The sequence below is a fragment of the Triticum urartu genome, chromosome 3A (genome assembly GCF_056163025.1).
Source record: "Triticum urartu cultivar PI428250 chromosome 3A, HENAU_Tu73, whole genome shotgun sequence".
Lineage (NCBI taxonomy): Eukaryota > Viridiplantae > Streptophyta > Magnoliopsida > Poales > Poaceae > Triticum > Triticum urartu.
The window spans coordinates 205733025-205748088 of NC_141875.1; the positions used below are offsets into that span (position 1 = coordinate 205733025).

Here is a 15064-nt window from a genome sequence, read left to right on the forward strand (position 1 = left end):
GGGAATTTGTTAATATCCGGTTGTAGAAAACTTGACACTTAACTTAATTAAAATGCATCAACCGCGTGTGTAGCCGTGATGGTCTCTTCTCGGCAGAGTCCGGGAAGTGAACATGGTTTTGGAGTTATGTTTGAATGTAAGTAGTTTCAGGATCACTTCTTGATCATTATAGCTCTCGGCCGTGCTTTGCTTCTCTTCTCCTCTCATTTGCGTAAGTTAGCCACCATATATGTTAGTGCTTGCTGCAGCTCCACCTCATTACCCTATCCTACCCATAAGCTTAAATAGTCTTGATCTCGCGGGTGTGAGATTGCTGAGTCCCCGTGGCTCACAAATACTTCCAAACAGTTGCAGGTGCCGATGATACCAGTGCAGGTGACGCAACCGAGCTCAAGGAGGAGCTTGATGAAGACCGTGTTCGTTGTGTTGTTTCGTTTCCAGTTGATCAGTAGTGGAGCCTAGTCGGGGCGATCGGGGATCTATGCATTAGGGGTTGTCTTCTTTTTTTGGGTCCGTAGTTGGACCTTGATTGTATCTGGATGATGTAATGCTATATTTACGTATTGTGTGAAGTGGCGATTGTAAGCCAATTCTTTATCCCTTTCTTATTTAGTACATGGGATGTGTAAAGATTACCCCTCTTGCGACATGCCTACTATGCGGTTATGCCTCTAAGTCGTGCTCCGATACGTGGGAGATATAGCCGCATCATGGGTGTTACAAGTTGGTAATCAGAGCCTTCCCCGACTTAGGAGCCCCCTGCTTGATCGAATCATTGGCGTTGTTGAGTCTAGAAAAAAGTTTTGAGTCTTATAGGATTATATATATCGGAGAGTAGGATTCTTTTAACTCCTCAGTCCCTTCGTCGCTCTGGTGAGGCCTCCTGGCGTAGAGTTTTGACTCTTCTCTTCTCAAATTTCATGATTTTTTTAGGATCACGCAGGTATCTTGGAATCGTTCCGATGGTGTTGTGACAAGAACATTGTTCTTGGTGCCTCCTGACATTTAGGGGTTGTGGCAGTGTCCCGGGGAGTTGAGCTCCGAGGTGTTGTCGTCACAATTTTATCGTTGCAGTTCTGGAATACCTAAGTTCACCGACATCGAAAATCTCTTTTATGCAGTTGTTGGTGAGATAACCTCGACGCCACCCAGTACCGGGGCGGGAGTTCGGGAGTATTGCCATAACTAGTATAACAGATGCTTTTTCAAAGGTTGAGGTAAATGATTTCCGAAGTTTTTGTGGTTATGTGTTGAAGGATGGATACAGCTGGATGTAGGATTTGTTAGTTTTGAGTGAGATATTATGCTTCCCCCGTATCCCCAACACCTGATTGCATAACCAGAAAGTTTCGGGAGTTTATAAGTGGGAATTCAAGTAGCTCCTAGGATATCTTTCTGACAGATGCATGATATGAGATTGGGGTTCGACATCTAGTGGTCCGCCTATCCACGGTTGGTTTTACAGTGGTCTCATTGTGTCTTAAAGAGTCCTTGGCTATGCTGACTTGGGGACGCTTTGTATGTCATGTGCACTGCCTTGTACATGATGGTGTTGTACGATCGAGCCCATGTGGGCCCCACCACGAAAACTTCGGATGAAATCTCTATCATATGTTTGTTCTGACTTATTCTGCAAGCCAATCCTTTGTTTTTTATTTCAGTTGTGGTATTCGAGTTGCTTCAAAGTCAAATGTTGATTCCATACCTTTCCTAAACGGTGTTCTCATACTTCTATGTGAATACAAATCCTTCTTGATCATCGAGGTTGTCATGTCAATTCTTTCCAGCCGGTGTTATTCTCTTCAAGATGATCCTATCATTTTTTCCCATTTGCATGATCCAATCTCAGTTTTCTCAACGGTGTTCGTTTCATCCGTCCCCAGCTGTCTTCTGTTTTCCCGCCCTCCCATCCCTTTTTTCTTCAAGGACTCAGACTTCTTAATCAAGTATCCATTTTATTCATGTGAAGTCTCTCCATTCTTTTCCATCAACATTCTTATCCGGTGATTCTCAGGAAGATACTAACGGAGCTTCTAGTTCATCATTCTTCGTTCTCTTTCTTCTCCGGTGGATGCAACTCAAGCGTTGTAGATCATATCCTTTCCTCGTTGCACAATGTTTCCTCATGCCAGTGCATCTCTTAATCTTTCACCTCTTGATATTCAATTGTTCCAGAGTGCTCAAGATATCTCAAAGATTTGTGTTTCCACTCTGCTTTCGTTCAAGATCTTTCGAGGATGTTATCTCATTCAAGCCATTTAATTCAACCGGTGCAATCACTCTTCAATTCATTTCAATTGTGTTTCTTTTGAGTGGGTCCTAACCCACAGGTCTTTTCCCAGGATCTTACCTGACTCTTCTATTCCCGGTGTTATTCTCAAATTCATTTCAAAGTTTGACGTAAGAATGAATTATCATCAGTCAAATGTGTTTCTCCAAGATCTTTCAAATTATTTTCATCGTTGGTTCAACCTTTTTATTTTTCATTTTGGAGTGCCTCAATAATTCTTGGTGGTGTTTCTCGTCGTAATTCTCAGATTTTGAAGACCGAAGAAGAGTTCTCCTCCATATCTTGCTCCATTCTCTTCAAGATTCATGGCTCTAGCTTCGTGCTATCCTCTCATAATTATTTTTCGATTGTGAGAATTCGTTTCAACCATCCAGAGCAATTCAGGAGTATTTTCAGTTCGATTCTCCGGAGGTCATCATTTCAGATTTATTCATTCCAGTTTTCAGCTCTCGCTCTCAAAATCTTACCCGTGCATCACTCAAGTATTCTCTAGTCAATTCATGAGCTCTTCGTTTCACTTGTACCAAATTCCCTCAAGTATCTTCATTCGTTCTCTAATTCTTACCGGTGATCCATCCCTTTACTTCGTTCATTTCCAATTCTTACGGTTTTCGTTCAAGATTTCTCTTCCTTCATTTCATATCAATTAATTCATTCTCTCATCCTACCAGTGGATCGTCGAAGACCTTTCTCAAGTTTATGCTATATCTATCTTAACCATTTCTTTCTAAAAGAATAAGTAGTATGCCAAATCCGTTGCTTGTCATCAATTTAAATTGGTGAAGGATAAGCATAATGTAATTCTTATTCTTGATTCACCCAAATGTTTAATTCGTTATTCCGGAGGTTCATCAAATTCTCGGTTTCACTTGATTCATCTTTCTTTTCCCGGAGTTCCAAGTTCTCTCAATTATTTCATCGCGAAGATCCATCTAATCATTGCAAGGATTCACCTTGTGTTTTCAACTTATCTTTCCTTTCGTTTGATCATTATTTTATTACCGAAGTTCTTCATGGAGGCTCTACATGATGGTTCATGAATGATTTAATTCCTTCTCGAAGCGTTCATCAAGATTCTTTTCAGAGGAGCTCGAGCTTTCTTCATCTTGCAATTCGGAGTGCAATTTTTCTCCCTTATATGTTGAGGTGGTAATATATCATTCTTCATTTACAAGAATGAGGTATTTTAACCCATCACTTTCTTCATTGGAGTTATCTTGGGTTAAATTTCACCTAAAGCTTCTCCTAAGGATTGTTGCTATTTATGGTGCTTATAAATGATCCAAGTTCTTCATTTATCCTCCCAGTGAAATAAGCTTCTCGTCTCCTTGTTGATATAAATCCAATATATTATTTTCCTTAGTGGCAGAATTTCACTTCATTGTTTTGGGATGTTTTCCATAAGCCCACTTCAAGCTTATCCTTTCATTGTTGATAATCCAAAAACTCCTTCTAGATTTTGTTGTAAGCGTGCTCTACCAAGATCTTGTTTCCCTTCGTTCTTTCCATTCCACTCATTCATTTCTTCCGGAGGCATTGTGATTTTGCTCTTTTCTCTCATCATCTCGAATGGTGAGGATCGTGTTCTTTTCATGCTTAAACATTTAACCGGAGTGTTGTGTCATCTCTTCAAGATCTTTTCATCTTATCAAGTTTCGTACAACTTTTCAACCGGAGTGCTGCCCGAATTTGTTCTTCCTTGTTCCTCTTTTCTAAAGGAGTGTTTTCAACTTTGTTCATCTCCGTTGTATTCCTTTATCGGAATTGGTTAACCTCGCAAGGTTTGTGGTTTCACTCGTTTGTCAAAGAAGCAACTTAGTTGTACCTTTTCTCTTCCTCTTTCGTTTCTCTCCGGTGCCATCCTAGATCTCGGGACGAGATCCTCTTGTAGTGGTGGAGTGTTGTGACGCCCCAAGACCGGAGCTTCAGATGCCTTCCAGGGTTTCCGGGTTTCGTCGTGTGATTTGTTTGGTTCGTTGCATTCGTCATTGCATGATGTGCATTGCATCATGTCATCATGCCATCTTTTCTCAAAGCTAACTAAAACTCTCTTTAATAAATTGCATGGATCTTCGGTCCATTTAAATCGAGGGAATTCACATGGTGGTTTCTCTTTAAAACATATCCTCCCGATAATAGGGAGCTATATTCAATATTTCTTTGTTTTGAAATTCACCATGACAAACGTGCAAAAATAATCCTCATGCCTATTTCCACTTTGAGTTTGACCTTCAAATCTTGTCCACAATTATGTATCTCTTTTATCGAGGCTCCTCTAAAAAAACCAAACATTTTTGGACCTTCCAAACCTCCACTTCCTATTCACCCATTTGAGTGTTTGAATCTAAACCTTGCATCCATGCCCACTCCTATTTTCTTGGATTAAACTCAATTTTCTGAGTTTGAGAATATATTATTTCTCCTACCATCTTCTTTTCTTTCTTTCTTGTTTTTCTTCTCTATAATGGAAAGGAGGGAAGAGGAAGATCTTTTTTTCTCTTCTTTTGTTGAATCCAGTCGGCCCGGTCCCTAGGCCCAACTCTTGCGGCCCAGCAAGCCTCTCCCCTGCTCTAACCCTAGCCATTGCTCACTCCCTCTCGATCCCATCTCTCCCTCGCATACTCCCACACCGCCGCCAGAGAGCCACGCTCGACCCGCACCTCTCGCCCACTGTCCTATTCCCTCTCGATCCCCCTTTTCTCCACCATCGCGCCTTCCTCCTCCAGCCTTCGTCGTCTGCTTGAGCGCGCCGCTCGAGAGACACCCGCGGCTACCCGACGTCGGAGCTCCTCTCGTCGCCCGAGTACGTCCCAGCCTCCGGCCATAGCGCCCGCACCCGATGCCCCTGCACGCGAGCCTCCGCTGCGCTGCCGTATCACCATGATGCACCGCGCCACCAGGCTCCTCCTCTCAGACCCTGACCTTGGCCTTCGGCCATGGTGCCACATCGACGACCACCAGCAGGATGCCGACCTGCGTGCGTGACCATGCCGGCCTCTCCTTCCTCCTCGCCTGTGTTGCTGCCTTCCCCCGTATCCACCTCGGAGCCGACCTCCACCACCAGGAGCTGGCGGCTTCTTCCCTGTCACGAGCCTCGTCGCCGGAGTGCCTCGCCATGACGCCCTCACGGTGAGCTTCCCGCGTCCGCTGCCTCCCTACATACAAGCACCCAACGCCGCCACTCGCTGACCTCCTCTGTTCTAGTCATGGACAGCCCCTGCCCGAGACCCACCTTCAGCCTCGCCTTGTTTTCCTTGACCTCTTCCCACGCGCGACCAATCTGCCCTGCCTCGTTCGACCACCACCATCGCTTCACTTCTGCTGCTGCCCTCTGCTGCTCTCCCTTGAGCGCACCCGCTCCATCGCCTCCTTGCTGCTGCCCAACCGAGGCCTTGTGATGCTTCGTTTCGGAACAAAAGACCATCAAGACCGGCAAGACCCGGACTCCGAACGCCAAGTACTACTACAAACCCGAAGAATTCGGATGCATCAAGTCCCCGAGGAGACCCGTTTTTCGTCAAGTTCGACTACCCATATCATCAAGTACCACTACGACCGGAGACCTCGGACATGCCAAGTACCCCTTCGAGCTATCAATACCACAAGAGCCAAGTTCCACGATGACCCAAGTACCACGAGAACGTTTGTACCTCTACCGTCGCTATGGATCCGACAAGTACCCCTACAACAAGTGTACCTCCACCGTCGTATTTGGAATCGCTAAGAACGTCAAGCACCCCTTCGAGATGACGAGACCGACAAGTTCAAATGACCCCAAGTACCTCTCTGAAAACAAGACGTATACCGCTACCGTCGCAAGAATCGAGACCGACAAGTCCGAAGATGCAAGTACCATTCCGAACCATGTAAGACAACCGTCGCCGAAGACCCGTGTAACGCAAACGTCAAGTTCAACCACCTTCGTGTGAACCGCTACTTCCCACGACGAACCCGTGAACAACTACTTCCCCTTCGACATGTGTAACCCTACCGCCGAACTCGATCCGTTCCGATAATGCACGCTTCGAAGGTATAACCCCGAGACAACCTTCCGTGAACAAATGCTTGTGTTGTATGAGATGCATGTTTGGATGTTGTATCCTCCTGCGAACGTTAGTTGTTTTCCCCGCTGGGCAGCGTCGTCGACATGTGGGAACCCGGTATCTGGGAGCATCCCATCATCCTTGCATGACACGCTCCCGTCACACTTCCTTTGCACCGATATCTCCATGAGCTACTGGAGCCGTTATGTTGCCATGGCATCATCTTCGGAATCGTTGCTGTGGCACCCCCTTTGTTTCCGCCACGATGAAAAATGCCTCATATCTTATCATGTCAACATTTTCTTAAAATTGCATAAACTTGAACATGACATCCGCATCATGATAACAACATTTAATATGTTTAAAAATTGTTGTTGCATTAAATTGCTAATGCACATGAGGATATACCAGAATTGTTGTTGTTGTTTCCGGCCTCATTTAAAATGCCTAGCTGTGTATTTTCACTCATGTTTCACCTCTTGCCATGTTAACCAACCTTTAATATTGTTGAGTACATAAAAGGGAGAGAACTAAATAAGTCATGTGGTGTTTTCTTCAATATGCAACTCCGTTGCATATTGAGCTCCACTTAATTTGTAGTGTTATTTGTGCACCTTGCCATGCCATACCTCATTAAACCGGACATGCATCATACTTGGTTGTGCATCATGCCATGTTTATGTGGTGGTTGTTTACTATGTTGTTTGCTACTTTCCGGGTGCTTCTCTCGTTAGCTTCGGTTTCGTTCTGGAGTTGTGAGGATCCGTTCGACTACATCCGTTTGTCTTCTTCTTGGACTCGTTCTTCTTCCTTGCGAGATCTCAGGCAAGATGAACATACCCTCGAAATCACTTCTATATTTGCTTGCTAGTTGCTCGCTCTATTTTCTATGCCGCGATACCTACCACTTGCTATATCATGCCTCCCATATTGCCATGTCAATCCTCTAACCCACCTTGTCCTAGCAAACCGTTGTTGGGCTATGTTACCGCTTTGCTCAGCCCCTCTTATAGCGTTGCTAGTTGCAGGTGAAGATGGAGTTTGTTCCTTGTGGGAACATGGATATTTTGTTGGGATATCACAATATCTCTTATTTAATTAATGCATTTATATACTTGGTAAAGGGTGGAAGGCTCGGCCTTATGCCTGGTGTTTTGTTCCACTCTTGCCGCCCTAGTTTCCGTCATACCGGTGTTATGTTCCTTGACTTTGCGTTCCTTACACGGTTGGGTTATAATGGGAACCCCTTGATAGTTCGCTTTGAATAAAACTCCTCCAGCAAGGACCAACCTTGGTTTTACCATTTGCCACCTAAGCCTTTTTCCGTTGGGTTCTGGAGACTCAAGGGTCATCTTTATTTTAAACCCCCGGGCCAGTGCTCCTCTGAGTGTTGGTCCAAACTAGAGCCCCTTGCAGCGCCACCTCGGGGAAACTTGAGGGTTGGTTTTAGTTGTACGGATTGCTTATCCGGTGTGCCCTGAGAACGAGATATGTGCAGCTCCTATCGGGATTTGTCGTCACATTCGGGTGGCTTTGCTGGTCTTGTTTTACCATTGTCGAAATGTCTTGTAACCGGGATTCCGAGTCTGATCTGGTCTTCCTGGGAGAAGGAATATCCTTCATTGACCGTGAGAGCTTGTGATGGGCTAAGTTGGGACACCCCTGCAGGGTATAAACTTTCGAGAGCCGTGCCCGTGGTTATGGGCAGATGGGAATTTGTTAATATCCTGTTGTAGAAAACTTGACACTTAACTTAATTAAAATGCATCAACCGCGTGTGTAGCCGTGATGGTCTCTTCTCGGCGCAGTCCGGGAAGTGAACACAGTTTTGGAGTTATGTTTGAACGTAAGTAGTTTCAGGATCACTTCTTGATCATTATAGCTTCTCAACCGCGCTTTGCTTCTCTTCTCGCTCTCATTTGCGTAAGTTAGCCACCATATATGCTAGTGCTTGCTGCAGCTCCACCTCATTAGCCTATCCTACCCATAAGCTTAAATAGTCTTGATCTCGTGGGTGTGAGATTGCCGAGTCCCTGTGGCTCACAAATACTTCCAAACAGTTGCAGGTGCCGATGAGACCAATGCAGGTGACGCAACCAAGCTCAAGGAGGAGCTCCATGAAGATCGTGTTCGTTGTGTTGTTTCGTTTCCAGTTGATCAGTAGTGGAGCCCAGTCGGGGCGTTCGGGGATCTATGCATTAGGGGTTGTCTTCTTTTATTTTGGTTCTGTAGTCGGATCTTGATTGTATCTGGATGATGTAATGCTATATTTATGTATTGTGTGAAGTGGCGATTGTAAGCCAATTCTTTATCCCTTTCTTATTCAATACGTGGGATGTGTAAAGATTACCCCTCTTGCGACATGCCTACTATGCGGTTATGCCTCTAAGTCGTGCTCCGACATGTGGGAGATATAGCCGCATCATGGGTGTTACACTACGACTTCCTACGCGTTTGTGGGGTGTGTGGGAGTGGTGGATGGTGCTCGAGGAGGCTGGGGGCGGCTCCATTTATAGGCGAGCGGAGAGGGGGGTTGGGGCTCTACCGGTGGACACCTGTCCATGACGCCCGGAGACGAGTGGCGTCAGTGAGAGGGGGAGAAGGCGACGCAGCTCGCGCGGCAACTGTGGGCGAGCGGGGACGAGCACGGGAACGAGGAGATGGCGACGAGCACAATGTGCACCGCACTGTTGGCTTGGCCGTACCGTACCCGTGCTCGCTGCGGCGAGCTCCGGCATCGGCGAGCGCCAGAGAGGAGTAAATGGCGTTGAGACGATGATGATGGCAAGGTTTGGCACGCTTAGGCAGGCGGGGAAGCGAGCACGCGAGCAACAGAGGCTCGGGCGCGTTACAGAGCGCGTCGGCTGCATGCCAGCACGCCTGGACGAACGCGGTCACCGCATGAACTATGACCTCATGCTGACCTAAGCCTAAACTCCATGTCTGGCACGTTGTTCGTGGTAGTTTTGAATGTTACCATGCCTTGGTTTGGCTCCAGGTGCAATAGAGAAGATTTCACACGCCAGGTAAGCTTCTGATCAGTAAATTTGAGGTGTTACTGAGGTTAAATGGCTGGGAGGTGGGCGCTGTGCTTTGGAGGCTAGCCATCATCTACTAAGGTGATGATGCACAAGAAAATTTAGGCACAGGGAGCAAGTAAAATGGTACTTGCTGTAGAAACCACCATTTCTGTCCAGAACAGAAACTATTTTATGTAGCAAAAGTATTCCAAAAAGTGATGAAATATTTTTGCTCAGGAAGGTGCCCTAGGGTTCAAAGAATATTTGGGAATTTTCTCAGATTTTTGTGGGCCATAAAAATGAGGGTTGCTTTGGAGCTCATTGAACTAGCTAGGGTTTTAGAGAAGAAAATGTATATTTTTCATTTAAGAAAAATATTCCCAAGATTATTTTGAGATGGATCAGAAGGGGAATGATGATCAGAGAGGGGAATGATGCACTTGGGTGAAAGCCAAGGGTACCCAAGTGTTTAAGTCCATATGAAAAGATTCAGAAACCCCAACTTTCAAAATAAATCCAAATGAAAATCAGGCAAATAAGAGAGGGCAAAATCAGGCTGTCACATTGTTCCTCAGGTTCGGCGAGCTAGGCTTTGAGATTGTGGCGAGAGTGTGAGCTAGGGAGAGAGAGAGATCTTCGTGCGCACCCCAGTGTTCGAACCTCAAGGGTTTGCCGGAACCCGTAATCCGACAGAGACGACGCTTTGGGTTGGCTCCACCAAGCAGGAAACCCTGGCGGGGACATTCTATCCCTTCTTCCTTCACAACATGTTCACGGGGCTCGTCCCGCCCTTCTCCAAGTTCTTCCTCTCCGTCCTTGACCGTTACCAGGTTCACGCTCTGCACCTCCATCCCGACTCCATCCTTCTCCTGTCGATCTTCGCCTTCTACTGTGAGGCGTTCGTGGGCGTGACGCCCTCTGTCACGCTACTCCACCACTTCTTTTATCTCTGGATACACGACTTAGTCCAGCGCTCCAGATGCATCTCCTTCATCGCGGTCAACACTGGCAATGCACTCATGAGGGCAGGGAAGAAGGCGGAGGACTTCTAGCATAAATGGATTTATATGGACGCCAGGGGCCTCCACGCTCGGCTGGAGCTACCGACCAAGATGCCAGAGAAGCTGGACCAGTGGGCTCATGAGAAGCTCACCGATCCCAGGGCGGTGCCGGTCCTGAGGCTGATGTAGGCGGACCTGGAGTCCGGGGCGCTGACCGGGGCCATGATTGTCAAGGAGTTCTTGATGCAGCGCCTGTCCCCGCTCCAGGTGCACTCGTGCCCCATGTGGGACTTCAATGGCACGCAGGACGACTTCTGGATGTGCCTTGGGAGCCTCATAGGCGAGGAGCTGGGCAAGGTAGTCAGATTCTGGGTTCCGCAGACCCTTGAGAGGTTCAAACTCTGGGGTGCGTGCAAAGAACTCGTCCTCCCCAGTCTGCCTGCCCACCGATCCCACAACCTAGCTGGACGAACCTAATGGACAGGAGGCACATCAGTTTACCCAGGTTTGGGCCACCTTGCGGTGTAAAACCCTACTCCCTCTTTGTGGTGGATTAGCCTCTAGGGGTTGCGAAAGAACTAGTACAAGGGTAGAACCGCCTCAAGAGGTGAGGTCTTCTTGTGCTCAATGAGCTGGTGGGTGAGAGGATGATCTCGATCATCCGTCCCCTCCTATGGTGTTGGCTAAGTCCTATTTATAGTGGCCTTGGTTCTCTTCCCAAATGCCAGGCAGGAAGGGATCCCACAACGGCCAAATTTGAAGGCAGACAACTAGTACATGCTATCCTGACAAAAGTAGTCTTTGCCTGCAAAAGCTCCTGGTTGTGACGCCGCGGTGGGATCCGTGATGACCTCCATCCTGCCGTCCTGGCGGTCTTGGTCTTGTTGCACCAGAATTGAAACCTTTAGCTGATTCGTCGGGACTCCGCGCCTGCGCTTGCCTCCTTAGCACTAAAGAGGAAATTGGTACACTGTGCCCGCCTGGCCTTGGTCATCATGGCTCACGTCATCCAAACCTCGTGAGGTGCACCTTGCATAGATATCTCCGCTCCTCGGGAACCAGACTGGGGAAGCCGCCCCCAAGGAGGTCTTGGTGTCATCCGCCTCGCGAGGCTTGGCCCCTCGTGAGGGTTGAGGGAGTCCTGGACTAAGGGGTCCTCGGGCGTCCGACCTATTATCTATGGGCCAGACTGATGGGCTATGAAGATATGAAGACCGAAGACTGTACTAGTGTCCGGATGGGACTCTCCTTGGCGTGGAAGGCAAGCTTGGCGAACGACTATGAAGATTCCATCTTATGTAACCGACTCTGTGTAACCCTAGACCCCCCCGGTGTCTATATAAACCGGATGGTGTAGTCTGAAAAGGATATACTCAATACCGTAGTCATACAGGCTAGACTTCTAGGGTTTAGCCATTAGAATCTCGTGGTAGATCAACTCTTGTAATACTCATACTCATTAATATCAATCAAGCAGGACGTAGGGTATTACCTCCATAGAGAGGGCCCGAACCTGGGTAAACATCGTGTCCCCTGTCTCCTGTTACCATCAACCTTAGACGCACAGTTCTGGACCCCCTACCCTTGATCCGCCAGTTTTGACACCGACAAGGGTCTTGAGTTGTCAATGTTGAAGCTGGGCCGTACCGGGCCGTCGACAGAGCCACACTGTGGGCCGCAGATAGGCCAGTCTGGGTACCCCCGTTCCCAGAACGCCGACAGTAGCCTCCGGGACCAAGGCGCGCTCGAACTTGGCTTCGAGGCGAAGCCAAAGGGCAAGTGCGGAGCGCTGTGGGCCACAACCGCCTGTGGCCTTGAAGGACGCGTGGAACCCGATGGGATGTGGGCGCCCCCACTTCCCCACGCAGCCTTGATATTCGCCGGGCTCGGCGGCCATAGTTGCCAACGAAGCTCCACCTTCATTGCTTGCCGTGTGTGCCCTTGGCTCCTTCACCTTCTCGATAAACGGTGGCTCCCTTCCCGGATCTGACGCTGGCACTGGTCCTCCCCTGTCGCTATGGCACCGCAGTTGAAGAAGAAGGGGAAAGCCCGCGCTTCGGTCAAACCTCCGCCAGCCTTCGAGCCTGCCCTCGAGCGGTGGATGGTGGCAATCAAGAAGGGCTTGTCAAGATCCGTCCGACGCTCACAGGCAATTCAAATGAGTGGAAGGTGACGGTGGTTTGGCCTGCTTCCCGAGCCAAGGTCGACATGCAGCCACTAAGATCCCCATCCATCTTCACGCCCTCTTGGCTGGCCTGATCCCCCTTTCTTTGATTTCTTCAACGCCATACTCTCGCATTACCAAGTCCACGCGCTGCATGTGGATCCTCAATCCATCATTCTCCTTGCTATCTTTGCCTTCGTCTACGAGGCCATGGTGGATATTGCCCCTTCTATGGCCTTCTTTCGTCATTTCTTCTTGCTTCACCTGGTCAACGCCCGCCAGCACTCGGGGTGCGTGGCCTTTCAGGCTGTAGTGGTGACGGCCAGCTTAGGCATCGACTTCGAGCTCTCGCCAGCTGTAAGTGGATTCCGGAAGCGGTGGGTGTTCGTGGATGTCGGCATTCTCAACTCCCTACTCTTGCTTCCACGGGCACCGGCCGTACCCAGCTCTGGCTGGGTGCACATGAAGCTCATCAACCATCAGCTTGCTCACGTCTGGCGCCGGTTAGTCAGGTTGAAGAAGCTCGGGGTGACGACGCCCATGGTGGTGAAGGAGTTCATCCAGTGCCGCATTGCTCCGCTTCAGCATCATTCTCGACAAATGTGGGCCTTCACTGGCAGCGGGTACCCCATGAGGCTCCAGGTGCCCGCGCTTCCTCCCGAGATGCTGTGTAGGGTGCTGGAGCTCTTGACGGGCGACCCGGCGCTAGCCACGCTTCCGGAGGAGGGCTGCCTCCTGTACTATTGCTCGAATAAGGAGGAGTTCGTGAGGCAGATGCCCCTTTTTGATGAGTGGGGGCTGCGCCCGGCCGGCCTTGAAGGGCCCCACGAGAACCCCGTCCTTATGGTCCCTCTTCCCGCCGTCCCCGTGGCGTGTGCCTTAGAGGCGGATGTAGGGGGGGAGTGCCGCCGAGTGCAGTCGGGGTGGCTGTTGAAGAGACAACGCTGCCTGGCGCTCCTGAGATGGCAGCCCTCGAGGCTCGGGTGAGCTGTCCTAAGGGGGTGGCCGGAGAGCTGGCGTGATCCGAGGCTCCCGAGGTCTTCGCCCCCAAAGCTCAGGCAAGCAGTCTTGAGGTGGAGGCTGGGGAGCAGGCACAGTCTAACACTCCCGAGGTCGCCAACCCGGGGGCCCCGCCGAATGCCCCAGACGATGACGGTCGCGCCTCGGGCTTCGGCCAGCTTCGCCTGAACCTCAAAGCACTCCGCGAAAGGAAAGGGTCTCCAAGCTGCAATGGTGATGCCTACTGGCCGCTGAAGCAGAGGAAGTACATAGCCATAGAAGAGTGAGTACCTTATCTTCGCCATTTCCTGCGTATTGTGTCCTTTCCTGACAATGGCTCTTCAGGATCCCTTCGTCTGCAACGGCGAGGTCTCTCGAGGAGTGGCCTCCACTAGTCCTTGGCTCGCTCCTGGTCTCGGGCCCCCCACACCTGACCACTGCGTGAGGCACGGGGCCTATCCAAGAGGTGGACGCGTCGATGGGGGGTCTTGATCTTGCATTCCTGGCACCCTTCCTTCACGGTCCGGCCTGGGGTGCAGAAGGCATCCCGAGGGCCCCCTCCATTGGTCATCACTAGTGACTGGGCAACCCCAGCACTGGCTTCATCTTCGAGTAGCAAGGCCACGCCTCCCAGTACCTCCGTCGAGGCTCGAAAGGTGGAGGGGAAGTCACCGGCCTACAGCCCCCCTGCCAGGGGCAGGCGGGCCACCTCAAGCTTCCTCAACAACTCCCAACGCGAAGGATGGGCTTGGCCATGTGCTGGAGCTCACGCGCGGGCACGGTGCCATATGCCACGAGCTTTTCTGGGAGGTGATGGGTGCGCTGAGCTGGCTCGGAGAAGAGCTTGTGGATGTCAATGCTCGACTTGAGATGGAGGACCTTCGCCTGGCGCATGAGTGGCACCAGTTGAAGGTGGCTATCAGCCTCGGGTATCTTCAGCATGAACGCGCCATCACAAGGGCCGCGGTATCCCTTGCAACCTGACGTGAGGCTTGTGCCCGGGCCTTGGAGGAGGACAGGGTGGCCGACCATCGCCGTGAGGCTGCCGAAGAGCGTGAGCGGGAACTTCAGGCCTCGAACGCTGCCCTTGAGCAGCAGATTAAAGCACGCAGGGCCGTCTTGGCCACGTTACTGAGGGGAGCACCTCCCGAAGAGAAGGAGATGCGGAAACATGAGGAGGCACTGGTGCTGGAGGCCTTGGAGCGTAGCCTGGAGCTTGAGCGGTTGGAGGTGAGGGAGCGTTAGGTGGCCATGGTTGAGCACGCCGTCACCGCGCCAGAAGCCAAGATCTAGGAGGAGGTTGATCGGAGGGTGGCGAAGTCTTGCGCGGTTCTTGCCGATGAGCACCGCCTGAAGCTGGGGCTCCTGGAAGCCGAGGTTAAGGGCAGGACCACCACCCTTAAGGAAAAGCTGAATGAGGCGGAGCAGCACGAGAGGGCCACCAAGGCAGCTCAGGCCTCCGCCCAGGTTGACTTGGCCTCCACACGCACCAACCTGCTCTCACTCCAGCAGCAGATCGATGGCGCCGCGTCCCGCGCGAAGAAGAA

General features: G+C 50.1%; 1 pseudogene; it reads left to right on the plus strand.

Annotated features, from left to right (window-relative positions):
- The first annotated feature begins 5255 nt into the window (after positions 1-5255).
- On the plus strand, positions 5256-6219 carry LOC147979209 (uncharacterized; annotated as a pseudogene).
- The last annotated feature ends 8845 nt before the right edge of the window (positions 6220-15064 follow it).